We start from the raw sequence: 16329 nt of genomic DNA, 5'->3' as shown, positions 1-16329 counted from the left end.
TCTTCGTTTTCAACAGTAAAATTTGCTGTGCTGTTTTGGGGGAAGCGGTGGGTATTCTCTCCCCGCTGATTACTTGAGCATTGATAAAGGAAGGATAGTGCAATGATATCTACTTTTCCTTCAGGGAAATAACGAAAATTCGTGTACTAAGAAGCTTGGGTTCCTGAGTGCTGACAGTTCTAGAAAAGGAAATGTGAACTCTCCCCATTTCTAGCCCAATATATGTGGATGAAGAGTATAACCTTAAGTTTCTAAAGCCATATTTGACACAGAGTGGGGAAAACGGTTTTAGAAGTGTATCAAAAAGGGTGGTGACACCTGCCTTCAAACACCAGATTTCCACAATTACCATCTCCTTTGAGCCCAAATTAACCAGTCTGACTTTGCCTCCACTGCTGAAAGGGCCCCTATAATCTCAACTGGACACCCTCTTACCTCTCCCTCATCCACCTCCTTCCCCTTCATTGAATGCTAACTACTACCAATAGCCAAGGAGGAGAACGCTGTTTCTCATATATTTAAACCAAGTTGGTTTAAATCTCAAGTGTGTGAAAGATAACCTTGTTTTCAGTTGCTCTAAATCCCCTTTTAAGGAGCGTATTAGGGAAGACCATCTCTGAGATAAGTAAGATAGAGGCCATTTTCTCAGCGAGCTGGTACTTGTTGGGGGAGAGGAACATACACAGGTCAACAGCATAGAACAATGCTGTTTTATGGGTGTCCTGGCTGGGAGCACACTGGAGGGAAGCATGGGAGAAATCTCAGACGGCTTCCTGGAAATGGTGGGGCTTAAGTTGAGCCTTGAAAGCTGAGGATGATTTGAAATGGTGAGGAGAATGACATATAAGCAAAATTGGTTTCCAGTTAAGGTATAGTGACAGGTCTGATATAACATAGGCATTAAAAAGTGCTTCCTTAAATGAAAGACATTATTTAGAAGCCTGATAATAAATTCCTCAAAACATTTCTTTTTTAGGGTGGCCTGCCTGCTGTGTTAACTTGAACCTCTCTTATTTTTCTCCCCCATTAATGTTGAATCTTTTCCTCAGTTAGGCTGAGGGAGCTTATTCTGAAGTTAGGATGGGTCTAGGGCTCTTACAATGATGCCTGTTGAGAGCAGAGTGAGTATTCTTACTTAGAGGACATCTCTCTACAGGCAAACGTTCCCTCTACTGAAGTCTTGTTCACAGTCTTGCAAGGAGGGGATTCCTGAAATTCTAAGAGGTCTCCTATTTTTAACAAACCTTTCTCTCGTGGAACCAATTTAATGATTTTTTCCAAACATACTGGAATGCAAAATGGTGAAAGGGAGCTCGCTGGGTTTTTAAATGCAGAGCGGAGCAGAGTCCACTGAAAATGGCATGTGGATTAGAAACAAGGAAACCTGGTGGTGTTACTAATTAGTGGATGGGTAAAGTGGTTCACCCAACCTAGCTTTGCTTTTTCTCATCTGAAAGAGCCAATGCTGGCTACCCTCATCTGTAGGACTTGTTGTTTTGTTCCTTAAAGATACAATAGGAAGGTAAGTTTTCATATAGCTCTGGACCCCAGCTATCGCAGGATTTGGGTGATATTAATCAGCAATGAACAGGTTTTTTTTTTTCTTTCTTTTTTCTTTTTCTCCTGGAAACAGATGCTTATTATAGTTGGAGCTTGAAGATACAAATTTTAAACTACCACAACCAGAAAAATAAATAATCCTGGCAAAGGGGGAAATCGACATCCATATTATCTTTTCTTCAGAATATGTTTCATGTTTTTTTTTTAAGATTTTACTTATTTATTTGACAGAGAGAGAGATCACAAGTAGGTAGAGAGGCAGGCAGAGAGAGAGAGGAGGGAAAGCAGGCTCCCTGCTGAGCAGAGAGCTTGATGCGGGGCTCAGCTTGATCCCAGGACCCTGGGATCATGACCTGAGCAGAAGGCAGATGTTTAACCCACTGAGCCACCCAGGCACCCCTATGTTTCATGTTTTATGAGGTCTTTGGGTCTGGGACATGCAAGTCCCATGAGGGCACAGCAGAGAGGTCTTCGGAAAGTGTTTCAGCTGGGAAAGCAGTCCGAGCTCCTGTCTGGAGCAAAACATACTGTGTCTCCCTCCCCCTCCACTTGGCCCTCACCTCCACTTCAGCTCCAGAAATCTGCCTTTCTTTTACTGCTTCTCCACGTCCCTCCCCTTTTTTCCCCCAAAACAAACCACTGTTCCTTTCTAAACAAAGCAGGAAAGTCAACAAGTTGAGGGCAAATCAGTCTTCATAAACAGATATCTTTTGAGTTCTCAAGACCTAAAGAAAGGCCCTTCCATGGGAGGCACCACATTGAAAAGGGGGAAACACTAAGGGTTCCAGAACATTCTGTGATGTGTGCAGCTGAAGAAGAGCCAGCCTCCCACCTCTCCTCTATGTGCCATCTCTCCAAATTCATCAGAGGGAAGCTTGCCCTTCCAAGAGCCCGTTTTTGTCCGGGATGTAAAGTGTATTCAACTCCACCATATACAGGCTAAACAGTGTGAAGAGGGAAGTGTGGGAAGTTTGTCCACTGGCGCACCAAGCGGCAGAAACTGGGAGGCACGTTCGATAAAGGGCTTCTTGTACGGGAGCCCTATATTGTAGGATTCCCTCCAGTGAAAGCTGAACTGACCTCGGCTGGTGCAGACGATGTGCTTGGGCGCGCGTGTGGTGTATTTACGAGGCCAGATGTGAGGAGGAAAAAAGTATTGGATGACCCTGTGTGTATGTGCTGAGGAGGAGGAACCCCCAGAGATTAAAAACAGAACAGGGACTGGAATTTTATTTTAATTAGTCTCACATTTCCCTGGAGAGCTTTTCGGAGAATATGATCTTCTTTCCCATTTGCCTCCCCGTAGTCAACCTTGGAGATTCACCAAGCTGAGGAGGAAGAGGGGACCGCCTCGACCCCAGCTGCATTCTGAAGAAAACTTGGTCTTAGCTTCCCCAAATCCCAAATCACACGCAGGTAAAGTTTTGGCCCCGTGACCAAGTATCAAACAGAACCTGAATCCATTACTCGAATTTTCAAACCAGAGGACACACTGAAAAGCCCTTTCTTGAGTAAGAAATGGACAGTCTGGCTCAAGGGTGGCACATTGGGTCTTCTCTTGACATGGGGCGTGAGGACAGCACCCTCACGTCCTGGAACCCAGATCACATCTTCAACCACTCCTGGGTCACATGCAAGGGAGGGTAGACCAGGAGCCGGGGAGGGGTCCACGGAATCAGTGGAAGCAGCAAGAGGAGGGGACAAGAAACACCCCGCCGGGGGGCCCAGGAGACAAGGAAGTTTCTCTGCACACTAAAGGAAGGCACCCACCTGGGACAGAGAGGTCATGGGGTCCTTCCCTGAGCCACCGGCTGATGTCCTCATGAGGTCTCCAACCCTCAGTAGCACTCTCCAGCATGCGTCAGTATGGGTGGAAACGCTTCTTCGATCAAGTTTAACAACTTTCTGGTGTAACTTCTGAGAGGGCTGATTGCTTATTCATGCGGAAGCAAGACGCTCCATTCGTTTGGCCTGGTTTTGCTACTCTTTGTTGGGTTTGGGAGGCTGTTATGGTAGCGGCAAATGGCTTCTCAAGTGACATTTGCTGACATTCAGTGGAGCACATTTATCAGTATTCGCCAGCTCACCTCTACACACGCAGTCCATTTTGTTTTGTTCTTCATAGTAACCTCCTTGCCGACACCCGTGGCCTGAAAATGATAAATGGCAAGGAGGCAGATCTCTCCAGCTGCACTCAAATGTCACTGTGAAAAATCTTTAATGGACTAAGTGTAGCTCTTCACGTTACAACTTGTCAGGTCCTGAGAAATTCTAGAGTTTCTCCTTAATCCACAAGTCTTTGGAACCACACATCTGCAAGCAGAGACTAATTATAAGCTACACCAGTCAGACCGGAGCAAGCAGACACCAAGCAGAAAACATCTGATATCGGCTAATTCTTTTTTTTATTCTCATTCTTCTTCCTTTTTTTTTTTTTTTTTTTTTTTTTTTTTTTTTTTTGCTACTTCCATTCCTACTCAGAGAGTATGCCAGGTATGAGCAATTTGTTACTCTAATTAAGTGGGATAGAGTGCCCCCCCACACCAGCCCCCCAACCCCTGCCCCATGCAGGCTTAGAATCCAGTTGTACACTCAGCGTTCTCCTCCATGACGGCTTTTACTCTTCTCCTCCAAGACTTGAAATCACCAGGACTTCTCCCTACCTCCATGCCCCTCCAAAACAAAACAATGACAACAAAACTCCCAAATCAACAAATAAACAAAAAACCCCCACCTGATTCTGAATCATAAATCCTGGCTCCTAATGTTGGCCCTAATGGGGTGGTTCAGAGTGTCTGAAGCATCAGGCTGGAAGAGCCCTTTCTCCTGCCTCCGTAGCCATCCCTTTTCAGAGTATATGGTCATCCTTCAGCTCACCACCAAAGAAGCCCGCCATTTTCCTCCCCCGGGTGCATACCTGTCCACCACCACCATGCCGCTCTGGGGGCGGGGGGAGTAGCCTGTAGGCACTCACTCACCCCTGATTGTGGCTCCCTCACTCGAGTTCTACCTTTTCCTAGTCCCTGGAATGTGCTGCAAGGAGGAATCGGCCTTTGCCCACTGTAGTCAGTGGAGAATTTGTTGATTTGCATGTGTTTGAGATGTGTTCCAATGAAGACATCGTCCACAGTTCAACGGATTTTACAATCAATGTTGGAAGGTCAAAGGCATTGAGAAAGCGGTAACTGAAGCCACGGAGAATGACTTCTACCACCCACTGTGCCAGCCAAGTTAATCTTTGGCCAGCTGCTAAAGACTAAGATGTTTTGGATTTACTCCTGTTCCTTAAAGCCCCATCCAAGCTTTAAGCCTGATATCTGCTTCTAGATTCCTTGGTTTGAGCATCTCCTGAGCTCTCCTGTTTTGTTTTGTTTTGTTTCCTTAATATCATCCTTGGCTTTTCTTCTCCTTTTGGTTTGACCTCCTGTCTCTTGGGTTGAGTAACTATCTTATCTGGCTCCTAGGCCCCAGGGACCCTTGCAACAAGTATAGGTCTTTGGCCACATAGAGGCTCAACAATCAAATCGACTAACAATCAAAAATCTGCAAATGCCTCCGTTTCTGTATTTGTATGAACTGACATCACTCATATGTTGCACAAAGAATCACTGGGCACCTCTGTAGGACCCAGCCCTGTGAAGAACACAGTGTCCTGGTAAGTAAGAGAAGCACGGGAAACCCAGTCAAAATAGGATTATTAAAATGATGGGTGATGTTCAGTTAAGGACGACTCAGAGCGAAATGGCAGGAGTATTTGCTTCATAAAGGTCTGGGACTAGAAGGGAAGTGGCCATTATCACCCTCATTCACTCTTGCCTCTGTTTAGTTCATGCCTCTCTGCTGATTGACATTCTCTACTTCTTTGTGTGGATAGTGGACCACGGCCCTTTCCGTTCTAGAGCTTTTATATTCTCACGTAAGGTGACTAGCAGACCCCACCAACTCAGTTTTGTAATGGCCAAGTCCAAATTCCCTAGAGAGAGAGTCTGTATGTTCTGTTGGGTTGGAAGTCAACTGAGAGGACGGAGTGAGTCCTTATGTGGGTGGGGACTTGTCCTCAGAAGACAATGTTGTACGTTACATTGTCTAACGATCTAACCTTATTTCCTAACTAATTAGGAACTAAGAACAAGAGCCACACTGGGGTATAGAATCTTTAGGTTAAATCTTCTACGGGATATGGGATACCTGGGTGGCTCAGTAAGTTAAGCCTCTGCCTTCAGCTCTGGTCACCATCTCAGGGTCCTGAGATGGAGCCCCACATTGGTCTCTCTGCTCAGAGGGGCCCCTGCTTCCCCCTCTCTCTCTGCCTGCCTCTCTGCGTACTTGTGATCTCTCTCTGTCATAAATAAATAAATTAATTAATTTTTAAAAAAATGTTTTACAGGATGGAGGCGATAGCTCTTATTAGTTGCTGTCACACATAAGTAAATGAATTTATTGTGTTCTTTCCTGAGGTCTCAGGGACATTTGGAAATAACTGGGAAAACATTGAGAACTCAAGGGACTGTAGGGAGGACACTGTGAGTTGTTGAAAAGATTGCACTCTCCTTCCCAGGGCTCCGTGAGACATGTAGACAAGCAGGGGCAAGGGATTTGGGAAGCTGTGTCATGAAAGCCATTTGAACTTGAGGTTAGAAGAACATAAGCTCCTTGAGTGACTAAATCCACATGGCTTGGTATTTTGGTTGCTTAGATGGTTCATAGAAGAATTTAACAGGATTAAGGAAACAGGCACCCTCTCTCATGGCCCTGGGAGATTCCCTTGTTTGTCTGTTTGAAAACCTATGGACACTGTTTGCCTTTCTCTTCTTCTCATTTCCTAGAAGGTCAGCAGGGGAGGCCTGGGGGATCAAGGGAGTGAAGAGGAGTAGGTCATTCAGATCCAGGAAACGGGTCTCCCCAGGGACAGAATCAGAGATTTTGAGGACTAGGACCTTTATTTTTTGGCTTCACAGGGGCCACTAATTTAATCTGAAGGGCCCACCTCTGTAGCATCCTCTTCTTAGAAATCCCCTTTTGCATAAATTCAACCTCAACTTCATTCTCCCTGCTCACCAGCTGAGCTGAGGTTATTGGTCAGGGAATCAAACACCCAGACAGGGGGTCTGGTTCTGCCTCAGACATTGTTAGGGTCTTTGAAAGAGATAGAAATAATTCCTCATGAGATTTGAGCCCTGTCATCTACTGGGCCGGGGACAGGTGAGCCAGGTTGTCCCTGGCTTAGGAGCAAGGCTGTCATCCCCCCAAGGGCCAGGCCACAGGATATAATGTTTCGAGCCCCAGTTGCTGCCCTTCTCATAAAACAAGACTCAGGAAGGAGTTCTTCCCCGGGTTCCCATTGTTCCTCAGAGCAAAAGAAGCACTGGTGGAGTAAAAGAGAATTAGGAGACTTTGTTTCTTGTTCTAGCTCACTCATTCCATCATTCATTCATTCATCCAGCAAATATTCACTGAGTGCTTATCACAGCTGGCTAAACTCAGAGGATGTGCAATGAGTGAAGCAGACACAGTCCATTCCATTACCAGAAACATGGGCTCTTGCCATGCCTCAGTTTCCTGATCTGTAAAATGAGACGTTGGACTAAATGAGCTGTTCAGCCGGTATCCAAATCACCTGGAGGGCTTGTTAAAACATGGTTTGCTTGGCCTTACCTCCAGAAGTTCTGATTCAGTAGGCTTGAGAATTTGTCTTTCCAGCACATTCCCAGATGATCCTGGTGCTGCTGGTCCAGGACACCCTTGGAGAACCAATGGACTGGATGAGCCCTCAGTCCCCTTCTGGCTGTGACAGTCTGTGATGTGGATTGGCTGGTAGTCACGGGAGTAGCCCAAGCAGAAAGGGATTGTGGAAAGCCAGCCTGGAAATGGAAAAGTCCCGTTACGTTTCCTGAGCTTAGAGGTAAATGGATCAGAGATAAACCTTAACAGAACCACTGAAGTCTTTGCCTCATTATTTTTTTAAAAAGTGATTAAAAAGTAATTCCCTAACATGAAAGTTCAATCAGATGCTGGAGAAATTATTTCAACTTTCCATAGGGGGAAAAAAAAAGGCTCCACTAAAAAGCTACAAGGGTATTGATGTCTATTAAATATTTGCTTTTCTCTCTAGCCCACACTAGACTGAGTAATTTGTATTTGGCAGAAACCAGCTGCAATTACATTAGTCAATCCAAAAGCCCAACTTGCTCATACAAAATGCAAACAAATTAGTTAAAATGGCCTAATTAGTAGACTCTAAAAATACAAACTGAGGCTGGCAGCTTGATGTGTGTTAGTCGAGAACGCAGTCCTCCCGCCCAGGGAGGCCTGGAGCTCAGAAGACCACTGGTCTTCTCTTGGGGCCCTGAGAGTCAGTGACCCAGCCGGAGCCCCCCGAGGCTCTGCTGTAGGTAACCACATCCTCTCCTGGCCCAGTGCGTGGCCTCATCTTTGGCCAAGTGGATACAACGGGAAGAATGTGGGGTTTGAATGTAGACGAACCCAAACTTGAATCTCTCAACCCAGCTCCGGCTTTTAGACAAGTTGCTTGAGTTCCCTGAGCCTCTTGCTTCCTGTTTAAAATAAAAGTAATGAAGCTTGTACTGAAAAGTGGTTGTGAGAATTAACAATCATGTAAGTATGAGCCTGGCACTTGGGAGTTCTGTTATTAGTTAACGGAGGTCTGGGTTTCCTCTGCCTTCACATACCGGAAGGACCCTACAGGCCAGCCTTCTGACTCAGATGTGGGGCACTGGTGGGCAGTTTTGTAGATATTGGATGAGGTCATGACTCTCGGGTTTGACTGAGGTCAAGGATTCTATTCAGAGTATTGTGGTGTGACTAAGACAACTCATCTGTGCTGTAACTCAAGGGGCCACAGCCTACAGCCCCGATACACGCCTGGGTCACAGAATCAGAGAACTGGAAAGGACTGCAGATAATTGTCCTGTACGGGGATTCAAATCCCCACAGTGCATCAGGATCTCTTGGGGAGCTCATAAAAAAATGCTGGAGTCAAGACCCCTCTCCCAGAGATTCTAATTCAACCAGCTTGGGAGGGACCTAGGCATCAGTGTATTTTAATGTCTCCCTGGGGGATTCTAAATGAAGTCAAGGTTAAGAATCTTTCCTCGAATCCAAACCCTTTAATCTGTGGAAGAAAACAAAAACAAGCAGACATGCAACAAAAATCTTAAAAAACGCGCCAAGAAGCAAAACAGTGACAACCGAGAAACTCAGAAAGGTGTGAGTTATCTAAGGGCACACAGAATTAAGTTTTCCTAAATTTACTTCTTATGCAAATAGTTGGAGCAGATCCCTGGCTCCAATGGGAAGGGATGTTTGCAGGCTGCCTATAGAGTTGGGGCTTTCTACCAGATTCCTAAAGGAAGCTAGACTTCCGGCAACAACCAACATCTTGTATTTTCTAACACCTTTCCACCAAAGCACATTTCCTACCCAGTTTTGGTCATATCATCAGCCAGATTAAGACTGAAAGTCCCGGGGCGCCTGGGTGGCTCAGTGGTTTGGGCTGCTGCCTTTGACTCGGGTCATGATCTCAGGGTCCTGGGATCGAGCCCCGCATAGGGCTCCCTGCTCCGCAGGAAGCCTGCTTCCCTCTCTCTCTCTCTCTGCCTGCCTACTCGTGATCTCTGTCTGTCAAATAAATAAATAAAATCTTAAAAAAAAAAAAAAAAAGACTGAAAGTCCCGGGGAAGTTGCATAGACACAAGAGCGAGATGCCCAGGGTCAGGCATTGGACAAATCGAGAGTCCCTGCCAACTCTGCCCACCAGACTTTATGAATCATGTCAGACGGTTCTCATCCACTAGTAGATTCCATCCAAGAGCAGACAGCAAAGTTACACTTTGCACTTTACACTCTATCTACAAAGTTAGATAGAGAGGACCAGGGACAGAAGATTTCCTGAGTGAGTGGAGAGTTGTCTAATTCCCTTCCTGTGTGATACTTACCTCCAAAAGAGAATCTAAACCCTCAGGGGCTATTTATTTCTTTTGTCTCCTGCATTAGTAAGTGCTTTTCTGAATCCTGCCTCTGTACTCCTGGGTCTCTGCTGGCTCCAGCAGAGTGGGACACTTGGGCTCCAAGAGGTTAGAACCCAAGGAGAATCTAAGAGTTCCTTCACCCTGTGGGAAAAGGCAGGAAGCAATGGTTCCACTCTTGTCCCATTTTCCAACTCCAGGTTCCATCCTTGTCACCCCAGCTCCCAGACCCCAAACCTCAGGGACCATGGAGATACACTCTCATGTCTGATGGTGTGGCATTCAATAATAATTTCATCATTGCTTATGCTTGAATCTCTCTAAGTACCCTTTAGGTACAATTCACTTTCACAATTCAGATCATGGCAAGAAAGCAGGTAGAGGTTAGATCCCTGGATTTGCCTGCCTTCCTAAGTCAGATGTTAGCTCACTAATTCTTAGTCTTTATTTCCTTATCTCTAACACATCCTTTAAGGTTCAACAGTTCCTTCTAAGAACTACTTTAGCGGATTTCCACAATTTTTGAAATGTACGATTTGATCTTACAATATTTGCTAATTTCCTTAGTGAAGATCTGTTAGAAGAAAAATTAGTTTGTGTGAAATTCTTTGAAATGTATTTTTTTTAAATATAGAATTCGATATTGCAAAGTATTTTTTTTTCCCAGTACATTGAAGATATTTTTTTCCACTGTCCTCTTGGCTTTCGTTGTTGATATTGGGAAGTCAGTTGCTACTCCAATGATCGTTCCTTTGAAAATAATGTTTTTTTTTTTTTTTTCTCTCTGGCTGCTGTTGAGATTTTCTCTTTGTCTTTTGTGTTCTGTAATTGTAGTATGATATGCATGGGTGTATGATATGACATGCATGACTACTTTATTGTGTATTGATAAATATCAGTAGTAGGTTCAGACTGATAAACCAGACACAGACTTGGATAATTCAGATGATGTCTGCTTATCTTAAAAATACAGATGGGGCACCTGGGTGGTTCAGTGGGTTAAGCCTCTGCCTTCAGCTCAGATCATGATCTCAGGGTCCTCCTGGGATCAAGCCCCTAGCGGGAATAGAGCCTGCTTCCCCCTCTCTCTCTCTGCCTGCCTCTCTGCCTACTTGTGATTTGTCTGTCAAATAAATAAATAAAATCTTAAAAAATATATAAAAAATACAGATAGAAATCAGTGTAGTAAGAACACATAGCAGAGAGAGACAGAGGTATAAGCTCCTGGACCCTAATTTTCATGAGAGTATCTCCTTATAAATGGCAATTTCTAAATGAGTGAGTGTCACAGAAGACTCTCTTCAGAAAATATCTTCCTTTTCTAAGCTCAGTCTCATGAACAATCTTGGTGTTATACAATATAGAGTACAACCACAAAGCTCAGGACAGCATAATACAGCATGCAGGTATAAAGGGCTGCAATCCTTACTAATTACCCGCAGCTTGGTCTTAAACCTGTGACATGAAACTAGAACAAAGGTCAGGGACCAAAATGTCTCCATAAATCATACTAGGTACTGGGCCTTTACTACCATATAATTTTATCTTTTGTTTATCCTTCTTGGCATTTTGGGGGCTCAGAGTCTATGGAAAATTCTTATCTTTTTAAATCTTACCTTGCTTTACTCCTCTCCTTCCCTCTATATTTTCTTGAGATGTGCATAAAACATATTCATTCAATCCTACCTGATTCTTACATTTCTTTGACAGTATCTTTGTCTTTCTGAGCTGCATTCTGAATCTTTTTTTTTTTCCAGATCTATATTCTAGTTGTCTATTTGATCTATAGTCTAGGGGTCTAGCAGCACATTTAGTGTGTCTAATCTTCTGCTGAAGCCATCGATTGAGTTTTTAATTTCAACAGCTTTATTGATTGATTGATAGATAAAAACTCTGTTGGAATTCTTTTCCAGTCTGAGAATTTTTATAACCTCTGGATTCTAGTCATACTATTAATCCTTTCCATTATTTCTTTAACTGTATTAAACATAGTACTTTATGTTTTTATTTGATCATTTCGACATCTGAGGTCTCTGTGGGTTCGACTTTGCTGTTTGCTGACTCTTGCTAATGGTACTTTGCTTCCTTGAATGCTTTAAGATTTTTGACTGTGAGTTTGTAACTTTATAATTTTATCCATGGGAATTCTTTGAGGTCTGGCTTCAAGTTCCCTCAGAGAGGTAGCATCTGATTTCCTCGATATCTGGGGCCATAACTGATTTAGATTCACTTCCTCAAAATTTTAACTTGAGGCTTCCTGGACCACCCAGGGAATATAAACTTGATGTGCAAACCCATGGAAACCTGGCTGTGGTTATAAATTCTCAGAATAATGCTCTCCTCTACTCAGAATCAAAATTAGTCATATGTAATGTTCTCTCTCGTTCCTGTGGTAAAAATACAGTCTAGTTTATTTTTCATTTATCTTTACACAAGGAGCAATAATTTGGGGGGTCTCCATTTTAGACACAGGGGATCTTTACCAAATCCCCCATTGTAGATAAGCAGTTGGCTTTTTCTTCTTTCCCCCTTGCCCTGTGAGGCTGTGAAAACTGAAACCAAATCTTACATGATTTGGCAAATGCTCTCAAGGTCAAAGCCAACACCAGGGCTTCATTTATTTTTCTGAATTTTCACTTTCATCTACTTTTTGGACTGAGTAGTCCTTAGTTTCTTTCCAACTCATTAGTACATTTTATTTTAGTTTTTACTTTTTAAAGATTTTATTTATTTATCTGACAGACAGAGATCACAAGTAGGCAGAGAGGCAGGCAGAGAGAGAGAAGGAGGCAGGCTCCCCGCGGAGCAGAAAGCCAGATGCGTGGCTCAATCCCAGGACCCTGGGATCATGATTTGAGCTGAAGGCAGAGGCTTTAACCCACTGAGCCACCCAGGTGCCCCTCATTAGTATATTTTAAATGTTATTTTTATTTTATCCAGATTTTATAGTTGTTTCACAGGGAAGGTTGGCCAGGGTGTCTAGTTTGCTGTCTCATAAGAAATGGACATGGCCATCAACTATCTTTCTGATTTTGGGGAAACAATTGATCTCTCTCGACCTCAGTCTCCTCATCTATAAAATCACATTATTTCCCAAAGTCACTTAAGGATCAACTGAGATACTGTACAAGAAAGATCATTTAAATAATAAGGTAAAACAGTACACCAATATTAGAGCCCTTTGTGAATCGGTATCTGATAAGAGGGATTTCTTCTTCATTGAGATGAGTGAAGAAAGCTAGCACAGGCTATTTACAACCCAGGTCAGTATTCACATATTCGTCCAACAAAGATTTGCCAACCACCTGCTACCTGACACTTTCCTAGCCTGAGGTTTACCTGCTTCAATTATTTCTGGAAGGGCTGAATCCAAAACAAAGTTGTGGTTTACTTAAGAGTTAAAACAGGGGTGCCTGGGTGGCTCAGTGGGTTAAAGCCTCTGCCTTTGGCTCATGATCTCAGGGTCCTGGGATCGAGCCCTGCATCGATCCTCTCTCTGCTCTGCAGGGAGCCTGCTTCCTCCTCTCTCTGCCTGTCTCTCTGTCTACTTGTGATCTGTCTCTGTCAAAGAAATAAATAAAATCTTAAAAAAAAAAAAGAAGAGTTAAAACAAAACCCAGAAAACGTGTGCTGTTTACTTATATCTTTTTTTTCTCTTCTAAACCACAGACATACAAAAGACATGCCTTTTATCGTACATCCTCATATCCTTCGCTAGCCAAAAAACCATTTGCTTCTTTAAGAGTCCCGATACCCACTGGGAGTTTTTCTCAAGGACTGTTTGTTGTTGTTGTTGTTGTTAAGATGTTATTTAATTATTTGAGAGAGAGAGAGAGAGAGAAAGCATGCCTGCACGCACATGTGAGGGAGAGAGAGAGATAGAAAAAAAGAGAAAGGAGAGAGGGAGGGGGAAGAGAGGCAGAACGAGAATCAGAGTCCTTGCTGAGCAGGGAGCCTGATGCGGGGCTTGATCTCAGGACCCTGAGATCCGGACCTGAGCCAAAGGCAGACAGTTAACCGACTGAGCCACCCAGGCGCCCCTCAAGGACTGTTTTTGACTCAACTTATTTGTGTACAGTCGGGGCCAGCCCTGGGAGGGGCTGGCAGTTAGAAAACCAGGGTTCTAATTCCCTTTCCCACTACTTGACTGTTTGAGACTGGGCAAATCACACCCCTCAGTTCTCAATACCATAGTCCCATTCCTACAAAAAAAGGAATACTAATCCCAGCAGCGTTGTGAGGGTCAAGTGAAGTAATGCGTATGAGAATACCTTGGACCTTCTGAAACGTTCTACAATTTTGGGGGAAAGGAATCATGATTGCCCAGCATTGGAAATGATTTATTGTCATACTCCTTCCCCTACCCTCCCCCCACAACTAATGCTATCTCAGGCCACAAAGAATTTACAGGAACATTTTCTTAGAAGCCAGAATCTGAGAATGCTCAGAACTGTGTGTAATAGTGGGACACATCCCTGTTTGGCGGCAGGCCCCTGCCCCCAGGGAAGATCGCGTCCCCACTGCCCTTGGCTGCTGTAGCCCCTGTGTCTTTGCCTCTCCCCAGCTGCCTACCTCTCTGGGGCTTTGGCTCCTGAGAGAGGACAGCAGCCCTCCCACAGCTGGCCGGGCCAGACCTGCCTCTTCTGTGCTGGGCGCCGAGTGCCAGAGCCAGCTGATCCGCAAAGGGCTATGGTATCAGGGGGTCAGTGTCAGGACGTGCTGACTGCGGAGGACACAGTGACAGGCTGAGCTGGGGCAGTAATTAGACAGTGAGAGCTTCCTCCAGCAAGCTACAATCAATAGGTCTGCTTACCAAGGGAAAAAAAGATTAAAGTAAAGCAGATGGCAGAAGATAATAGCATCTCCTACTTAACTCGAGTTTTCTCTGGTCAAAGCCCTTTCACCACTGTTTTCTTATCTGGTCCACAGTCCTCCATTCCCAGATCCTCTGGTGGCTGTAGTTGCTGGTTTTGTAGGCAAGAAAGCTAAGGTACAGAGAGAGTAGCCGCCAGCCTTGCTGCTAGCCTTCCCATCATCTGTATCTCAGAGAGAATGCAAGCATATTGATTAATTCAACCCATTTTTATTGAGCACCTGCTATGTACCAAATACTGTTTCAGGCATGATGGATACAGTCATTATTGGGACAATGTCTTATTTCCACGGAGGCTTCTTTTCAGCAGGAGAAGATGACAATACACCAATAAATGAACAAGATAATTGCCATGAAGACCATAAAATAGAACAGTTTGATCAAGGGGAACCAGTAAGGTTAATTGAGCCCGGAAACAGCTCTATGGGTAGGGGACTTCGGAGCTAGGACCTGAATATCAAGAAGTTGCTTGAATGTCGAGAAGAAGAAGAATAATGAAGAAAGAGGCAAGAAAAGGGCAAATTAATAGTGAATAATAGTGCAATGGGTCTGTGGTCTGTCCATATTGAAAAAGGAAGCTGAGAAAGGAAGTTCTGTGAATCCCAGTGATGCTGCCCTGGAAAGTTAGAACTTCCGTCTGGAGCTAGCTTCTCAGGCTACCAGCTTTTCTTTACTCCTCACCTCAGATTACTCATCTGTGAAATGGACACAATGATGTCAGTCACCAATTGAGACAACTGCGCCTGGAGGTCACGGTGAAGAGTTTTGAAGCGTTAAATGCGTGTTATCCCACCACACCAGCAAGGGCTTGCAAATTCCTTAGACACATAGTGAATATTAAATATTTCCTCCTTTAAATAATGTTACCAAGATAGCTATAAGTTAAGACACTCTAGGGGTGCCCAGCTGGCTCTGGCTGGCTTAGTTTATGGAGCATGTGATTCTTGATCTTGGGGTTGTGAGTTTGAGCTGCATGTTGGGTGTAGAGATTGCTTAGAAAATCTTAAAAAAAAAAAAAAAAAAAAAGGTGAGCCACTCTGTTCTTACTTGGATTAAATTCAGGTTGGTCTATTTGGACATGATGGCATCAACTTCCTAAGGCTTTCTTTTAATGACACCATTATCTCTTAACTTCATATAGCTTACTCTACTGTAAAGAGCCCTTTGAGAGCTTGTAGAAGACATCTACTAGATGATAAGCCCCTGAAGGCAGGGACCTTTTCTTACTCATCTATGTCCACATAGTAAGGGCACAATAATTGTTTGTGAAATGGACAGGTGAACGACACTGTTTTTGTCCCCACCCCAACCCTTTTTCCCATCTCCCATCTTCATGTATCAGGTGAGGAAACTGAGGCACAGAGAATTTGAGAGACTTTCAGTCTCTACACAGACTCACTTGACTTGACTGGAAAATTTTTCTTGGTACCTCTAACCTCAGCAGCAGCAGAAGCATAGACGAAGTTTTCAGAGACAGACACCAAAGTAGTAGAGATTTCTCTCTGCTTAGCGAAATAAGTCAAGCGGAGAAAGACAACTATCATATGATCTCCCTGATATGAGGAAGTGGTGATGCAACATGGGGGCTTAAGTGGGTACGAGAAGAATAAATGAAACAAGATGGGATTGGGGGGAGACAAACCATAAGTGACTCTTAATCTCACAAAACAAACTGAGGGTTGCTGGGGGGAGGGGGTTTGGGAGAAGGGGGTGGGATTATGGACATTGGGGAGGGTATGTGCTTTGGTGAGTGCTGTGAAGTGTGTAAACCTGGTGATTCACACACCTGTACCCCTGGGGATAAAAATATATGTTTATAAAAAATAAAAAATTATAATAAATAAATAAATAAATAAATAAAATCTTTTAAAAATTTTTAAAAATTAAAAAATAAAAAGGAAAAAAAAAAAA

Source organism: Mustela nigripes, chromosome 7, assembly GCF_022355385.1.
Source record: "Mustela nigripes isolate SB6536 chromosome 7, MUSNIG.SB6536, whole genome shotgun sequence".
Classification (NCBI taxonomy): Eukaryota; Metazoa; Chordata; class Mammalia; order Carnivora; family Mustelidae; genus Mustela; species Mustela nigripes.
This window is presented reverse-complemented; position numbering follows the sequence as displayed.